Source organism: Pelodiscus sinensis, chromosome 11, assembly GCF_052426305.1.
Source record: "Pelodiscus sinensis isolate ZL-2025 chromosome 11, ASM5242630v1, whole genome shotgun sequence".
Taxonomy (NCBI): domain Eukaryota; kingdom Metazoa; phylum Chordata; order Testudines; family Trionychidae; genus Pelodiscus; species Pelodiscus sinensis.
This window is the reverse complement of record NC_143062.1, coordinates 2,936,282-2,954,804: the sequence shown is the minus strand read 5'-3', so window position 1 is coordinate 2,954,804 and position 18,523 is coordinate 2,936,282.

Genomic DNA, 18,523 nt, shown 5'->3' with positions numbered 1-18,523 from the left:
ATCGCAATTGCTAATGAAGCGGGGATTTAAATCTCCCACGCTTCATTAGCATAAAAATGGCTGCTGCTTTTTTTCGGCACGGAGCTTTGTCGGAGAAAAGCGCCAGTCTAGACGCTGATCTTTTGAAAAATAAAGCCTTTTTCCAAAGATCCCTTATCCCTCATGAAACAGGGAGTTAAGCAAGTTACTGTTAGAATACACTCGAAGTTGGCATCACTAATTTCCTCTCCACTGGGAAGCCAGCCTGGTCCTGGCCATCTGTGGGGTGACCAGATAAAAGGTATGAAAAATGGGGACACTTTTTCTGGGGAGGGGATTGTAGATCCACACATACAACAAGGCCCCTATTATTAGGACATTACCAATAAATATCAGAATGTCTGGTCACCCTAGATATCTGCTATTGCCTGACAGAAAATAACTGTAATTTGTGTCACATACATGTTGGAGAGATTTTTAATCAGAGGACTCCTGATCCCTTAGCAAACGGTGCTGTTACAATCCAGTCTACTAATAATCCATGTGCAGTAAATCAATGTGTTAAATTTCTGTAATAAAGTTGGATTGGAACAACTCACTAAGTACATGGCTCTAAATAAGCTATTTAACTGCCTGCTGGTGGTTACACCTAGCTGTGTGCATCTACATTATTTCTATCTCTGTGTTGAATATGGGTGAAAACTAACTGGCTAGTTCTCACTGGCATCCACTACAACCATCTGTGTTTCTATTGCTGAGCAAACATTGTGCAATTTCCCCCTTTGGCTATTGCTCCACAATAGAGAGAATCATATGCCCTAGCATCAATTTGTCAATGTCATTTGCCTCTCTCTGGTTGCTGGCTTCGTAAAGCAACCGTACAGCTTGTGTCTTGGTTCTGTCAGCTGTGTGGCTCACCTCGTCCCCAGGTGATACTGACTTCTGATTCCCTAGGGGGTGACCAGAAACTTCCAACCGCATGGCTTCTATGCTCAGATCTGTTCAATGTATGGAAATCAAACAGAGGAACATGGCAAACTCACTGCCAGCATCTGAGGCAAATACCTACAGGGTCTATCAAAGCAGTAGGTGCCAAGCAATAACAATATGGAGATTGCAAAGGCCTCTAGACCTTTTGTCTGAGAGAAACACTTCTTGTTACTCATGATGAGCCAGGTTGCTTTCTGCCCTTTTCCTACTGAATATTGATCACGGACAAGTATAAAAATGAGTGATTTAACAAGCGCTCAGTCTCAGAAAGCCCTCCTCACTAAAGCTGCTGTGCAGTCAAACAGCAGTGAGGGATGAGGTCATGCCTCCTTCTTCACTAGATGCCAACAACAATCCCCTTTTATGCAGTTATGTGAATCACCCTATTGAACAACGCTCACACGCTGTGTAATAGCCATATGCAGGAGAATGCACCGAGCTGAATCATTTGTGAAAATAACTGTCAACAGGTTTTGTCATGCTAAGGAAACGGGACATGGGGTAGTGATATGAGAGTACTGGCATAGAAAAGCTGGTCTTGGCTGCACTAGGCAAGCTGCCCACCACAACCCACTGTCACTTGGCACATCTCATTTTGCTAAATGGGCCAAACCATTTATTAAAGGATGCAGAATCAGGCAAAGAGACTGCTAAGAGGCCACATGCTTGTGCCAGCACAGAGGAGATCTGAGCAGTGAAGAGCTTTATTTGTGGCAAGCACTTTTTGATAACTTTAAACCCTCATGCCCTAACTGATGTAGCCAAACCAATCATCCTCTTGGCCATGGATAATAACGCACAGTGGTTTGAAGGCTAACAGGAAAAAAGCCTGGTGAACACTCAGATCCAAACATTGCCCCAGGCATCTGTCTACTGCAGTGGTTCACAGAGCACCATCAATGGCCCACCTTCGGTGCAGGGAGCGTTTGCTGTTGGGCTGCAGAGTGAAATCCATCCAGAGTGAAGCAGGAGAGACAACAGGTAGCATTAAAGAAGTTGGGGAATTGTTGCTTTACCAATTAATCCAGTAGGACGAGGCAGTGTGATGGAAAGCTTTTTGAACTCACAGTGCAATTTACGTGCCACATTTCTACTACATGCATAGTTTTAAGAGAACAATGTCTGCTGAGCTGCAAGAGGGAAGCCAGACTTAAGAAACAGGAAGCTAAGAGAGAACTTCCAAAGGCATAGTTAAAATGTTTCCCTGAGTCAATCAAAAGAAAAGATCAGTCCCTTCCTGCCCTCCTCTCCTCAACAGAACATCAGCAAAGTCAGAATATAATCACTAACATTTTGCTGTTAAAAATGGGGACTGAAAAAAGAAGAGAGAAGGTATATATATATATTTATATTTATTTATTTATTTATAAGATTTTCCTGATGGACAATAGAAGGACATCATCACACTCTCACTCTCTCTGGCCTGGGAAGCAAAAGTGGCCAGAGTGGGAGGGTAAGGGGTGTGTAGCAAGCATGGGACACAGCCCACCAATATATACACATATTTTAGAAATTGATGTCTGTCCATCTGTGAGTCTGTTCAAAACTCCTCTTCAGTTGTAAAACCTAGGCCCACCCAATCTGATACGCAGTTTCCTCTTATCCTAACTTTATGCAAGGTCAGAGTTTGGTGGTGCCAAGAAAATGGGACATGCCATGCATGGGACTGTTTTTCATAACATGGAAAGGTAGGGCAGAGCGGAGGGATGCGATATTGAGAGTGGCCACTGGGGGCAGCCGCACCCTCAAGAGAGTGGCCAGCAGGGCTGCAGTTCCGCCATCTTGCCTGCCACCAGACTGGGTACATAGCCCCCTTGCCCCAACCCTTCCCCCCACCATACTCATACCAGCTGAGAGGGGGCTGGGAGGTGCAGAAGTTAGGGCAGGATTTGGGGATGTGCAGGAAGCTGGAGGTGTGGGGTACAAGAGTGAGGGTTGGGGGGTGAGGAGGGACTCAGCGTGGGGTGTCCCATCCAATGGGGCCTTTTCTCCCCCCCCCCCAACCCACTGCTGGCCACCAGGGGCCTTTTCTCCTCCCCTCCCCCCAATGGAAAAGGAGAGGTGATGGCAGGGACAGTTATAGTCATACATGACCAGAGGGGTCAACAAGCACAGGGACAGGGATGACCACAGGGGAACAGCAAGCACTGAAGCAAGCAGCCGCTGGCTGGCAGCACCCACACTCCGGCCTGCCCCAGGGAGCAGCCACCAGCTGCTGCATGACCTGGCTTCAGGAGCTGGCCGCTGGCGTGCACAGCTCCCTTCCCCCCCCCCCCCCCCCCCGCTGCCATCCCAGGCTGACTTGGGGAGAAGCTGACAATGGGGGAGAGGGGTACAGTCCCCTCCCCTCCCGTGGGCCTACATGGGGAGAAGCCGGAGGGTGGGGTGAGCAGCCTCCCCTCACTCCAGGGAGAAGCTGGCATTTACCCTCACCCCATGCTCTGAGCCTTCCATCCCTTCCCTCATCCCAATCCCCTGCTCTGACTCCTGCACCCTCACCCCCTGCCCTGAGCCCCTCCTCACCTCTCTACCCTGGCCCCTGCCCCCTCTCACATCCTCAGCCCCTTGCCCAGAGCCCCTCCTCAATCCCCAACCAACTCCTGCACCTCCCACACATCCACAAGCCTCTGTCCTGACTCCTTCACACCCTCTCCCCCACTGCCAGCCTCCTGCCCTGAAGGACCTGAGCAATGCTGGATAAGTCTTCTAGTGTATATATATATATATATAATTCATTTCTTCCTTCCCCAAACAGCATTTTGGTATTCCTGTTTAGTAGTAGTAAAATGTGTTCAATAAATTATTTGCCTTCTAACTCAATGTTTATTGCAGTGTCTTCACTGCTTTTGTATGCAATGCAGCACAAAAGACACAAACTTACACTACAATAGGTGGGAAAATAGTATGAATGGGAGACAATGTAGAAAGACCCCACCAGCACCTTCTTCCTGTAAGGATATTGGGTAAAGGACTTAGTAGGCTTATGGGAGTGAGCAGAAGCAGTTGATCTATGCTGTCCATGGGAGAGCCATTCACAAGGATCTGGGAGAATGATTGAGTCTATTGCAAATGGGAAGAGTTGTAGGAAAGATCTTCTCTGAGCATGCATAGAAGCAAGTGTTACACGCAAGTGTTTGTCTGAGGAGCAGCCTGGCGTCAGCTTGCATTCCTAAGCCCTCGGTATCTCACAAAACACGGCCCCTCCTAAATGACCCCAACTGGACAGAGAAGGTCACATCACACCTGTTAGATATTTCAACATAACAGTTCTCGGGGGCAGAGGGGAGGCTCTGTCATTTCAGTCCAAGGACATGGAAAATGTCTTCCATATGTAATAGTCAGAGCCATCCTCATTCTGTGATTATTTAATTTCCATCGACTACTCGACAGGCACTTCCGCATTCCTCCTTTGAAATGTACAATGGACTCCACAGCTGACCCCGGGCTCCTGCAGCACTGCTGCTTTGAAACGCCATGGTGGTGTTTCAAAGGGGCAGCACCACACAGCTGATCCCGGGCTCAGTGCGGCGCTGCCCCTTTGAAATGCCACATGAAGCCCATGTGCTGAGCTTATGTGGCACTGCCGCTTTGAAGTACCATGTCTTCTCCCCTTCCCCTTTGCTGCCTCTATCTAATAGAAGCAGCAAGGGGGAGGGCGAATGACTAATCAACTTGACTATCCCATAAGATAGTCGACTAATCAACTAGTCCTTAACATCCTTAGTCTGTATGTTTCCAGCATCCTGACTAAAGAAGCTCCTTCACATTCCCTGAAAACAAGTCTTGTTTCTTTCTTCTTTCCCAGTCCTACACTGTACTGCCTTGGGAAGTAGTTTTACTGTTGAGCAAATTTGCTGATACAAAGTACTTCATAATCACCTCTGCTTGGGTATCTTATTAGCACACACAAAGCTGACCATATTGTAACCATCCCTTACAGCCCATTGCATAAGGATCCAGACCAGTCTTTCTTCTGCTGCCTCACTTTGGGTGTGTCTAGACTACCGAGTTTTGTCAACAAAAGTGGACTTTTGTCGACAAAACTATACCAGTGTCTACACTACCGCTGAGTTCTGTCAACATAACGTCGACAGAACTCAGCAGTTTTGTCGACGCTGGTAAACCTCATTTTACGAGGCATAACACCTTCTGTCGACAGAGTCCTGTTGACAGAAGGTGTTATTGCCTGTAGGGTTGCGTCTAGACTACAGGGTTTTGTCAACAAAGCAGCTTGCTTTGTCGACAGAACTGAATGTGTCTAGACGCTCTATGTCGACAGAAGTTTTGTCGACAGATACTGTCGACAAAACTTCTGTCGACAAAAGCCTGTAGTCTAGACGTACCCTTGGTCTCCAACATCCTGGAGCTGTCAGAACCCAAACAACTTTCTGTCAAACAGATTCTATTCCCGTTGTGTGTCGCTGAAGAGAGCCTGACTGGGAGCTTCTCTAGCACCCATCTTTGCATTTCAGACCCACCATCTTGTGCTCGCTGAAACCAAGAAGACTGCAAGTGGTGCCATCTCTTGTCACATGGTACTTGTTTGGAGGTTTGAATATAAATCAGCTTTAGGCCAATAAATACTTCAACCCTCTGTCTCATCTTCTCCTCCTCTTCCCCCCCCCCCCCTCCAGCTGAGGTTGTGGTGATCTTATAAATGGACATATCCTTTGAATTACTATCTAAACAAACAATTCAGAATATAATTTCCCAGCTCACATATAAATATTTAAAATCAAATCTTGACCTTCTTCCCCCATTTCATGCCATCGGGATGCACTGCTGTGTCCACAATAGCTACATTTTAAATTAGTCCTTAATTCTGATTTTAAAATTATATGTATAAGTGTCTTGTGGTAAACTTTTGTCTACCACAGAACAATTCTCTCAGCTGCTATGTACAGCAAGGATCTTAGGGGGAGGGGGCCAATGTGCTTTATGGAGGGGAAAAAATGCAAGATTCTGCAATTCATTAAAATCTTTTTTCTATGACAGTAATTGGATCCATCTCAGTAATGCACCTGAATGGAATATGCAATGACAGCAGAAGAATCCGTCGCAATGTGCAGTTTCTTATAATAAGAATGCAGAAATGGTTTTTTTTTACTGAAGCAGCTGTTCTTTGAACTTTGAACATTAAGTATTAGATTTTAAACATTTTATTACATATTTGTAACCTAAGTCTTTTCAAAGCCTAAATAATGTAAAGGATGAGATGCTAATATTCATGGGAAGCTAAGTAGCCCATCTTTCTGTGTTTTAATGTAATTTGGTCTCACACTTCTTATAACAGAAACTTCTATATATGGCAAATATTTATTTCTAAAGATACAGAATCCTGTTTTAATTAAATACACTTACAAATATATAATATAAACTCTTGTTTATGGGAAAGCTGCCACATACTATATATAGGTACTATCCTTTAGAAGGATGCTTAATTAATGTTCCTTTATACTAGGCAGTGATATTGTTGTCCTATCAAGAGTTTGATCTGTATGGGTATTTAATTGAGTTGAAGGGTTATAAGCTTTAAAAATGTGTCTCGTTAGAAACTGGCATTAGGTAGTGTTATTTTAAATGCACTGAAGCCCCCAAAAATCTGTATCATAGTATACAACTGAAAAAGAAATAAAATAAAATAAATAAATAAAGTGATGTTGCAAGACATAGTGTGCGCCACAGAAGTTTGTCATATTGGATTCCCACGCAGCGGATATAGTTTCCTAATAAGATCAGTATTTCAGCTTAGTCACTGAAGTGTCTACTCTGTTCATATTAACTATAAGGAGTTAGAGATATTATAGATTTTAGAGGAGCACAAAGTGAATTTATACACACAGCTAATATACCTTTAAAAATGTGGATTAAACCTCTTCCCCCGCCTTGTTTTTTTAAGTCACAAATGAAAATAGAGTTAAGAGTTTATAGGACTTGACTGTACAATGTGGATTCCCATACACTGGATATAGTTATATCTATACATAAAATACAATCGCTGTAACCATTGGTATAGGCTCCTACCACAGAGTGAGCCATACCTGCATGGAAGTCATTCACTAACTAGCATGGGGTTGCCAGGCCTTTGCCTTGTTTACCTCCTCCTGTTGGTCAGTTCAGCCTGGGTCTTCTATAGTCTGCCACCCGCCCCCAGACAGATTAATTAAAAGTTAAGTCCCCTTAGGGCACTCCAGTCCCAAAATAAACACCATCTTTGATGACAGTCCCAAGTTAATAAACAAAAGGTCTCTCGCTCCTTCAGGGCTCAACTCTCACTATTTTTCTCTCTTATCAGAGCACTGACTCCACCAGCTTTCCCCTCCTGGGAGTCCAAGTACAACACACTGCACAATGGTCTTCCAGCCGTCCCAGGCTTCTCTTCACTTCCCTGTTTGTGTGGGGAGCACTTGCCCCAGAACTGTCTCCCCAGAACCTAGGGGCTCTTATTCCAGGGGCTCTCTGTGGGAGTTAGCCCTGCTGCCATGACTCAGCATTCCAGCCCCAACCCAGCTAACCTGTTCGCCACAACTAACCCCTCACTGCTGGTTTTCATCCCTTTTAAGTCCTACACCCAGCACAGCATTGTGGTAGAATGTTGCTAACTAAATGGGAGTTGGGACTGGATACACCTGGCCTTCCAAGGAGAAGGCTACCTGTTATAAGCAAGCTCATTTCACTTAGTACCAGCTAGATTTAAATACGTGGGCTGTGTCTAGACTGGCAAGTTTTTCTGCAAAAGCACTTGCTTTTGCGGAAAATCTTGCCAGCTGTCTACACTGGCCGCTTGAATTTCTGCAAGAACACTGACTTCCTACTGTCTGAACTCAGTGCTTCTTGCGGAAATACTAGGCTGCTCCTGTTCAGGCAAAAGTCCTTTTGTGCAAAGCTTTTGTGAAAAAGGCCCAGTGTAGACAGCTCAGATTTGTTTTCCGCAAAAAGTCCCGATCACGAAAATGGCCATCGGGGCTTTTTTGTGGAAAAGCGCGTCTAGATTGGCACGGACGCTTTTCCACAAAAAGTGCTTTTGCAGAAAAGCGTCCGTGCCAATCTAGATGCTCTTTTCCGCAAATGCTTTTAATGGAAAACTTTTCCGTTAAAAGCATTTGCGGAAAATCATGCTAGTCTAGACGTAGCCTAGTGGTACAGGTTCAAGGCAAGTACCTGAGCCACTGAATGACCCATGGCCCTGCTACTACTATTTGATTTAAAGTGAGAGACACAAACACATTGGCTATGTCTACACTCATGGCTTCTGGTGCGAGAAATATGCAAATGAGGCTAAGTATGGAATATTGCTGAACCTCATTTGTATATCTAATGAGCCACCATTTTTACAGAAGAGGCTCTCACGCCAGAAGGAGCTGTCGACACTGCCCCTTCTTGCACAAGAAAAACCTTCTTGCGCAATGCCGTTATGTCGATTATTTTCAGGAATAACAGCATTGCGCAAGGGGGGTTTTCTTGCTCAAGAAGGGGCAGTGTAGACAGCTCCTTCTGGTGCGAGAGCCTCTTCTGCAAAAATGGCGGCTCATTAGGTATGCAAATGAGGCTCGGCGATATTCCACGCTTAGCCTCATTTGCATATTTATCACGCAAGAAGCCGCAAGTGTAGACATAGCCATTCAGTCCTTTAAGTTATAGCTGAACAGAGATCAGTGCTTAGGTCCGGTTTCAGCAAAGCACTGATGTGTATACTCAGCTTTCATTATTTGTCAAACAAGAATGAACTTAAGCATAGGGATAAGTGCTTTGATTAATCAGTTCCATAGAATTTCTGATTATTTGATTGCCATCTAAGAGGTAACTCCTACCTCATCCCCCCACCCACAGTCCTAGTTTATTTATGAATTATTTGGGTTGATCCTGTGAGATACTGATCCCTTCTCGAATTGTGCATGTTACAGGACTGGGACCAAATGTCATATAAGCCCCAGATGGGAAGTATGTACGCAGACTGTGAGTATTCCAGTATTGAAATGTCTAGCTCAGCAGTGGCTGAAGGTAAAGGAACAGAATGAGAACATTCAATTGATGGGAATATGTTGTGGAAAGCAAAAATTGAATTGGAAGAAAATGGAGAACAGAAAACTGATGTGACATGTTTTAAAATGAAATTTCCTCATCAAAATTCAAATATCTGTTAGAACTTTACTGGTTTATGCCATATCAGTGGCATATAAATCTAGAGCAGAAGACAGATTTAATCCCATTAAATATTTGTCAGCCATTTAATACGAGCGATAATATAACAAACACTATTGGCCAGGACATTATTATTACCACGCATTACTCTTGTCACTAGTTTCAAAGAGCACGTCACCTGAGAAAGAGCTAAAGGATTGAATTTGTATTTATTTTTAATTTATTCTCATCACATGCTTGCCCTGCCATTGTTCTCTTTCCTTCTTACAGTGATTTCCAGTGAAAATGCTGTAGCAGGCATCTTGCTATAACCTTCCACAAAACAGAAGCCTGGAAATTTGATCCACTGGCGCTGTATGTTTTTTCCTACTCAGCAGTAGACTATCATCTTTATCCTCCACCCAGCTGAAGAGTCTTTGCCAAGAACAACTTCCTTTCCTACCTCATTGACATGTGCTGATATTAGTAATCTTCTTTCAGCCTGAACACTAAAAACATTAACTCACAGAAAGCCAGGCTTCCAGATTGTTCACCCACTTTATTTTCTTTTGTTGTCCCTACACTTCAATGACTGGCTAAAACAACAATGAAAACATACATTTGAAAGTTGGAGTGCTACAAATATGAGAAACAGTTTTTTATTTTATACCATAGGATTCAGTATGAGGAAGTATTTGAAAATTCCATGACACCCACTGTCAAGCTAGTAGTCCCTCCCAGATAGAAACAAGAATGTTTTCCAAAAGAAATATTTCTCTCTCTCTCTTTCATTCAAATGATCTTATTGAAACCTGAAAACTAGATATTTACTTCTTAAAAAGACACCAGCTCTGATAGTTTATTTAATCTTGGCAGGCACAATATTCTATGACACCATAATTATCTCTGTGGTAACTAAATTGATGTGTCGAGTCAAATATGGGGTTTTAGTTGTTGTTGTTTTTAGTACAAAAATATCCAATCACCAGTAGAATTCATTCTTCAGCATTCATTGTTCTCAAGTTTAAAAATTTCCAGTTATCCAATCAAAGAGGAGAAAGCACACTTGGCCATTTAAGTAACCAACTATGCACCATGAAGAATTTAAATAATGAACTAATTGTGAACAATGCACAGGCCGCAATATATTTACAAATTATTTGGGGATTACTTGCACATCATTAATTCATTTCTAGGACTCAGGATCACATCATTATCAATTCCTGGTCAGAAAAAGGGCTACATTTGGTGTATAATTTATCCACTGTGCATAATCTGACGAACAGGGTGAACATTCGGTAATCTCCTTTTTTCATTTCCACCTGTGCATAACTCAATTAATTTATAGAGCTTTAAAGTGTTGTTCTGTGGCCACTAGCCAGATGGCCTTTTCTTTGAAACAATGGGAGGAAGTTAAAAAACAGGTCCTGTACTCACAGATTACAATGTTTTGGAAATTCATGTCAGACTCCAAATGAAGATAAATCATATCCAAATTGTCAAGGCACATATTTCCATTTCACAGGCTATCAGAATCTCTTGAAATATTGACAGTACCTTTATGTGCTAAAAGTAAAGCCAACTTTTTCATCTCTTAGATCTGTATGTATTTAGGCCAGCCTAAGATTTTACATTAAGAAAATGAGGAGGCAGAGATAAATAAACACAAAAAGGCTAATTTATGTAACACCACAAGCTAGATATAAAATTCAACAGCTAAGTGAAACCCATTGTTCCCATCTGTTGATGAAGAAAATGAAAAGCAGTTTGCTTCCCTGTATCTTTGGTACAATATTTAATCTTAGTGCCTGATGAAGACACTCTAGGAATCTGGAGAAGCTGAGTTCAAGTCCTCTCTCTACCACAGATTTCCTGTGTGACGCTGGCCACGTCTGCCAAAATGGAGCTAATATTTCCCTGCTTATTAGGAGGCACCTGGAAATGATAGGCCTGGAACATCTAGTTTTTCCTGCTCTCTTGAAGGCCTCAGATGCAATAGGGCTGCAGTGTTTCATTATGTGGTAGAGATGGCAGTGTGGGGTAGGCAGAGATTGCCAGAAATGGAGAGTTCAGGCAGTTCCCTGCATTCCTGTTCCTGTGGAGCTGGTTAGTAGTTCTCTCAGCAGAGCCCCACTGAAGGAAAGTCGCTTGCAGTGAAGTTCATGGCAATGGTATTTCTGAAAACTCACTGGATCTGCTATCAACAAATTTGAACTCTGCAGTGGTTCATGACTTCCACCGGATGGAACAGCACCTACTACCCAGATGCCCCATGCCCTTCATGTTTATCCTTCCCTAACTGCCTTGGTCACTTTGCACAGTCAGCCAGGGTTTGGCTCCAAAACGCCAACCTTCACCAAGGTGACAAAAGTGAGTGCTTGCCATCTGCAACTTAGGTGCTCCCTTTATGATCACTGACCCAAGGTTTAGAAATCATATTGCTCCCTGAAAGTATTTATCTTGAGGAGTTTCTAGCTCCAGCCAGTCAGGATACATTGGGTCTCAAAACTACCTTCTCATCCTGACTGCCATCTCACTTCTGTCTCTCTGCACCCTGGACAGAGTTTTACCAGATGATCTTATAAATTAACCGCTTGATTTGGAGAGGTGATAAATACCGGCAGCTCCCATTACCTGCCACTGGACTGTAGTGTTCAACCCTTCTGAATGGCATGGGATAATCTTGGTAACACATTTGAGATCTAGGATGCCAGTGTATTCTGAGACAGCATATTGCACTGGGTCCTACTACTTGCAGGAAGAGATAACATTCAAGTAACTTGTGTCAGAACTCAGCTAGGGTAAGTAGGGAAGAAAGATAGCGATCAGAATGACACGATTTTAAGGTTTTATTTCTTTGTACTAAGGCAGGTGTAAACAAAAGCTCGGTACCTTTAGACACACCAATTTCCCCATGTTCCTGCTAAGGCAGTTATTCCTAGCACTGGTAGACTGAAAGACTTTTATTGGTCCGTCACAACTCAGCAAAGCCATTTTGACTGTGTTTGAAGACTGAACATAGAAAGTTCTGAACCTTATAGCAGTAAAATTTTCAATCCCTGGGTATCATTTATTTTCAATAAAAATGTGATTAGCTCCTCTCTCAGTCAGCACACACAAGTAATAGATGGATTTTCCAAAGCATGCTCCTGGTATGAAACAATAATAAGGACATATTATCATAATTACAATATAATACGTTATTCCCAGCATACATTGGAGCATGTCATAATGGTTATGTTTTAGTTTGTTCTGTCCCTTTTCTGAGTGCAAGGAGGCAGGCAGGCAAGTGAGCATGGTGTTCTGAGAATTGTATTTTTCGTGCTGATGAAGAACAGGCTGCATTCAGCCACAAGGACATTTCTAGTGTCAGCTCTCTCTCTCTTTTTAATGAGCTCCAGCTAAAAGAAACTAATAGATACTGTTTGGGGCAAATACACACACATGCCTACCATGCAAACATTTATTTTCTGTCATTTTCTCTCCAAGACACAGACTAACATTTGTCAAGACTGCCTATTTCAAATACAAAGAAAGGTAATAGACAGGGAATAATCCTGAGCACCGAGACCCACATTTAAAATAAAATGTGGCTACAATAGCTTGAGCAAAAATTGGGTGCACGGATGTATATCTGCACTACATTTATAACAATTACACATGCAATGGTTAATAACGTATCTAACTAGTCATTTGAAGCAGTATGTATACTATTGCATGGGTATTTTCCTAAAGCTATCAGTCCTTATTATTTCAAAGGCAGGCTTTCATTCAGAAACAATGAACTTCGATGCCCCCCTCACCTTCTTTGTGGGAATCTTATACTTGCATCTCTCCTGCTTCCCCTTTATACACTCCCTGCGCATGATCCACTCCTCTGTCACCATCACTCGTGAGTCTCGAGTTTGTCTCCATTGTCCTGGATTTTCTTATTTTCCAATCATTTCTTTTTATTTTCTGCTGTTTCCTTTTCTTCCTAACCCCCTGCCTTTCCAACAACACCTGCACTATCTGTCTCCCTTTTGACTCCTTGTACCAAGCATCATGGGATCTAGGTAGCCTCATCATTTGGTAGGGCATGTCTTTGTGTGAACGGGAAAGAGAGTCACAACCCACAAGTTTTTCCTTAGTGGTGGCAGTTCAAATGAATGAGTCACATGATAGGAAAATTCATCCTGATGTCTTACAGTAAAGAGTTTTAAAATCAAGTGTCCTTCACAGTATAATCCTGGTCCCATTGAGATAAGTGGGAGTGTTGCCATGCACTTCAGTAAGTCCAGGATGCTGTCCTTTGTGTAATTGAAAACTGTGTTTAAAATTATACACTACCATTTTAAAATGTAAGGGGGTTCCTGGCCCCACGTGAAGGTTTGTGAACTCTGGGGGAAGCTGTGTGATCTAGGCATGGAGGGAAAGTCTGGAAAGAAACAGCCTAGTGCCAGATGGAGGGAGTTGCACTTCTCTGCCTTAGGGAACCACTTGCCTATGTCTCTCCAGTTTTGCTTTTTGTGTTAGGTTTCTGGATTCTAATGAAATACTGTTAGTTGGAGCCTTCTTGAAAGCAGTTTTATTCCTCTGTAACTTCGAGTTCTGGTTGATATTGGTACCTATTGAATGCAATATTCTTGATGCAGTCCCAGGGACAAGGGAGCCTTTTAGGTAGTCATGTCCCACAGACATCTCTGAAGGCAGTATCAGAACTTAAACAAGCAGGTTCATTTAGTAGCACATATATTCCCAGAAAGCAGATTGTTCATTGTTGATGCCAAAAGTGCATTTATCCCATCAAGGAGCCATGTGACTTTATCTTAATCACAACTAAGCAACACAGTTCAAATTTAGAACAATTGCTACCAGCCAAGAGCAGAATGGTTGAATATATTCAAGAAACCAGAATCTGGGTGCAGGAAAGGGGGCTACATTACATCAGGAAGATTGTTTGGTGATGTCATTGCATGCTTTTCTCGTGAAAGTGCTAGATCCATGTTTAAAACCCACCCTGATTCTGTGGCAATGCCACAGAATGTTTACTTCACAACAAGATCAGGTTCAAAGGGGATGCTCTCAGGAGGAAGAGCAAACTCTAAGGTAAGCCCTCATGTTCGGCGATTAGAGCATAAGATTGCCTCGAGGCAGTGCCTCTCCTCACCAGATGGGGAGAGCCTGGAATATTTATTCCAACCAGGCCTAACTGGAGCATAAGGCACCACAGTAGCATTTCAGAATACAAATATTTTGCTTATGATTTTTCCACTCCCCCTACCCCCAAATGACATTTTCTGTGAAAAACCAACCAATCCCTTTTCTGCCCAGCTGTTGTCAGGACTCCGGTGTTGGATTTCTGTGTGAACTTCATGAAGACGTTTTGATCCCTCACGGTGCATCTACATGCCAGCTGAGGTGGAGGTACTCATGCTAGCTATGATCAAGCTAGTGTGTGAGAAATAGCCGTGTAGCCATGAGCGTGGGTTAGTCATCTGATTACTTACCTAGGGTCCCCGCTGGGTTTGCACTAGCCACTCCTGCCACTCATGTCGCTACAACTACACTTCTATTTCTAGTGTGTTAGCTCGATGACAGCAAAGGCCCGTTTGTCTGCCTGAGCTGGGAATGACACCTACAGCTGGAGTGCAGAGTATGTCTCAGTTCCCTGTGTGGCAAAATGTTTAACTACCCAACCAGGGGGGTGCCATATTTGTAATTAATTAATGTTTGTAAAGTGCTTTGAGACATCTCTCATGCCCTTCAAGTGATGTTCTCAAAGCGCTTGGCCACTCACAAAGTAAAGATTCTTGGATGACAAATGCTCAGTAAGTGCCAAATATCATTATTAAATGCAAATATGTCCAATCATTAGCCAATGGGACACGAGAAAATATGAAAAACAAGTGAAAGGTTCTTGGCTTCCTGTGCTAAGAGAATGGCATTTGAGAGATACTCCTCATGAAAGGTCCTCTAGATAAATCAAAGGCTGAACAATATAACTCTGTGAATCACGGCACTTGTCGGGAGGCTGCTGGCAGCTTATTGCCTAAAGTAAACTGTTGGGAGCCCTGTGTAATGATCTTTTGCGACAAGAACAACAACTTCACTTTCGTTGCTAGTGTGAAGCAGTGGGAGGTTCAGGATGGGACAGGCTTGCATTGTCAGTTTAAAATGATAATGCTCTAGAGTAGGCCAAAGCCAGGCAAACAATTTAAGCCTAGAGATAAAAATGACATTCTGCTTTCCAGAGAATGCTTTATATCTCAGGAGTCAGTAGAGAAATAAAATGAGGGCATTAGTGCAAACATGGCGATGAAAAAATATTATACAAACTATACCACAAAGTGTTGGAATTAATAACATTCTCAAAATAGTCAGGCAGACCAGATATCCTTTGATAACTGAGGAATGATGGGGGCACATTAAAGGGTTTATTTTAATTTGATGCCTGAGGGTTGGTAACAAGTTAGTCTATTGTACTTTTCTCTCCTAGATAACTAGTTCAAATGCAGCGAACATGAGCTATAACGTTGAGTTGTTACGGGATACTTAGTGCCTCGATAGAAGTGTGTCTGATTTGGCCACTGCATCTTAAAACCTACTATTGGGCTCCCTCTCAGAGGAGATTCTAAAAAGACTAAGCAACCCTCGAGATGACTGCAAAGTAGAGCTGAGGTGGTGTTGTGGTATTTGCACTGGTGTTTCTGATTATGCTGCACTATTCTAATGTTACCTGGGGGACTTAGGTAAACAATTACTGTGGAAGCCAAACCTATGGCAAAGCCTAAGGTCTAAGGCAGGGTGCCCCCCCCAGAAGCCAGATTCGGCCTGGTGTTACATATCTAGTCACTGTTGGATTGGGTAACCACAAATCAGGCGAGACCAATGTTTAGGACCAAACCATTTATTTTGAACAGTAGAACATACACCAACAACAACAGTATAAACCCACCCTATCCCAGAAGAGAAAGAAGATAGGTAAGTCCCGAATACACAAAAGGGGGTATACTTTACAATGTCAGAGGCGGCAATTGAGGCCTGCGACCTTCTACCCTGTGGCCAATGTGAAGCCTTAGGGGAGGACGGCAGGGCGTCCCTTGCTGACAGGAGAAGGGGTCCAGTTGAACCGTCCTCCTGTGGATAGGCCCTCGCCCTCCGGTGGATAAGGTAGATTCCCTCTGGGGTCGGTACTCGGTAGCCCTTCGACTTCCAGTCCAATCCAGCAAGTAAGGATAGTTGTGAATAAGTCCAAGTCCATGTGGCAGAAGCCAGTAATCCTTAAGTGGGGCGCTCCCACACTCACGAGGCTCTGTTCCACAACTCGAACAAAACCCTTATACCCGTACCCACAAACTAAAATGGAGCACCACGGGAGACAGACAAACATTGACAGGACTTTAAACAGCGGACAGTGACTGACGGACCATAGTACAGACGGACAGTGGTGAACCCGAACCTCTCTTCGGTCAGGGCTTATAAACCTTTCAAGGCGGGAAAAGGGTGGTAAGGGCTGAGTGCACAGAATGATGCTGTGTGAAACGCTCTAAGAGGGAGGAGTGCAGAGTTTTGGGGTGGTGTGCAGCTCATTTGCGTGCCTAGTGCACAGTTTTGGGGTGGTGTGCAGCTCATTTGCGTGCCTAGTGCACAGTTTTGAGGTGGTGTGCAGCTCATTTGCGTGCCTAGTGCACAGTTTTGAGGTGGTGTGCAGCTCATTTGCGTGCCTAGTGCACAGTTTTGAGCTGAGTGCATAGCTATGGGGAGGAGTGCACCTGGTATAGGGCAGTGTGCACTTAAGGTTTTGGCGGGAAATGAAGGGTAAAGGAAGAAGAAAGAAGAAAGAAAACAAGATGGAAGCTAAAGAGACTCCATTTTGAAAAGTAATGACCCTGATTATCCTTACCCAGGCAACACTAAGGATCAAGTGGATGTCATATCTAGGGACGTCTCCTACCTTTCCCAAATATCAGAATTTACATAAAGCGAAAAAAGTAGAAATGAGTGTCCCAGGTTTCAGTAAAAAATGTCACAAAGCGTATCTCAGTGGGAAAGGTCACAGAGCTCAACCCACCCCTGTGGGTGCAAGAGAGACGGAAGCAAAGCCTACCAGCCACACACAAGAATCAGTGATGAATCTTGGCCTAAGCCTTGCTGATCTTAGGGCATCCACCTAGAAGCCCTGCCCATTCGCACACCCCTCTGAGCTCCTCATTAATCTCAGTGTTGTGAGCAAGACACGAGAAGTCATTCTTCTGCTCTACTCTGCACTGATTAGGCCTCAGTTGGAGTATTGTGTCCAGATCCGGGCACCACATTTCAAGAAAGATGGGGAGAAATTGGAGTAGGTCCAAAGAAGAGCAACAAAAATGATGAAAGGTCTAGAAAACATGACCTAATGAGAGAAGATTGAAAGAATTGGGCTTGTTTACTTTGGAAATGAGAAGACTGAGAGGGGACATGATAGTGGTTTTCAAATATCTAAAAGGGTATTACAAAGAAAAGGGAGAAAAATTATTCTCCTTGACTTCTCATAATAGGACAAGTAGTAATGGGCTTAAATTGTAGCACAGGAGATTTAGGTTGGACATTAGGAAAAACTTCTTAGCTATTAGAGTGGTTAAACATTGGAATAAATTACCTAGGGAGGTGGTGGAATCTCCATCACTGAAGATATTTAAGAGCAGATTAGCTAGGCATCTGTCTGGGATGATCTAGATGGTGCAGGGCAGGGAACTGGACTTGATAACTTCCCGAGGTTCCTTCCAGTTCTAGCACTCTATGGGTATGTCTAGACTACATGTCTCTGCTGACAGAGGCATGTAGATTAGGCTACCCAGCATAGTCAATGAAGTGGGGATTTAAATAATCTCTGCTTCATTAAAATAAAAATGGTCACCGCGCTGTGCCGACGATTAGCTGATCTAGCACAGCACAGCAGTCTAGACGCGGATCTGTCAGCTGGGGAAGCCTTTGCTGACCGAGCCTGTAAACCTTGTTTCACGAGGCGTAAGGGATTGGTCAACAAAGGCTTCCCCAGCCGACAGATCCGCGTCTAGACTGTTGCGCTGTGCCGGATCAGCTGATTGTTGGCACAGCGCGGCGGCCATGTATATTTTAATGAAGTGGGGATTATTTAAATTCCTGCTTCATTGACTATGTCGGGTAGCCTAATCTACATGCCTCTGTCAGCAGAGGCATGTAGTCTAGACATACCCTATGATTCCATTATAGCTGGGTCTGTGGCCATGTTGCTGCTTGTTTTCAGTCCGTAACTATGCACCGTTAATTTACTACCAAGTTCTGTGTCAACTGTAACAGGAAGTTAAGGGAGCAGGATCAAGCTGTGTGGTGTAACAACTCAGCTGGCTTCCCTTCTTTGTCCACCTACATCTTCAGCTTTCTCATGAAGCCCTAGACACACATTAGTATTGGAGTGGAGAGTGGAGCTTCT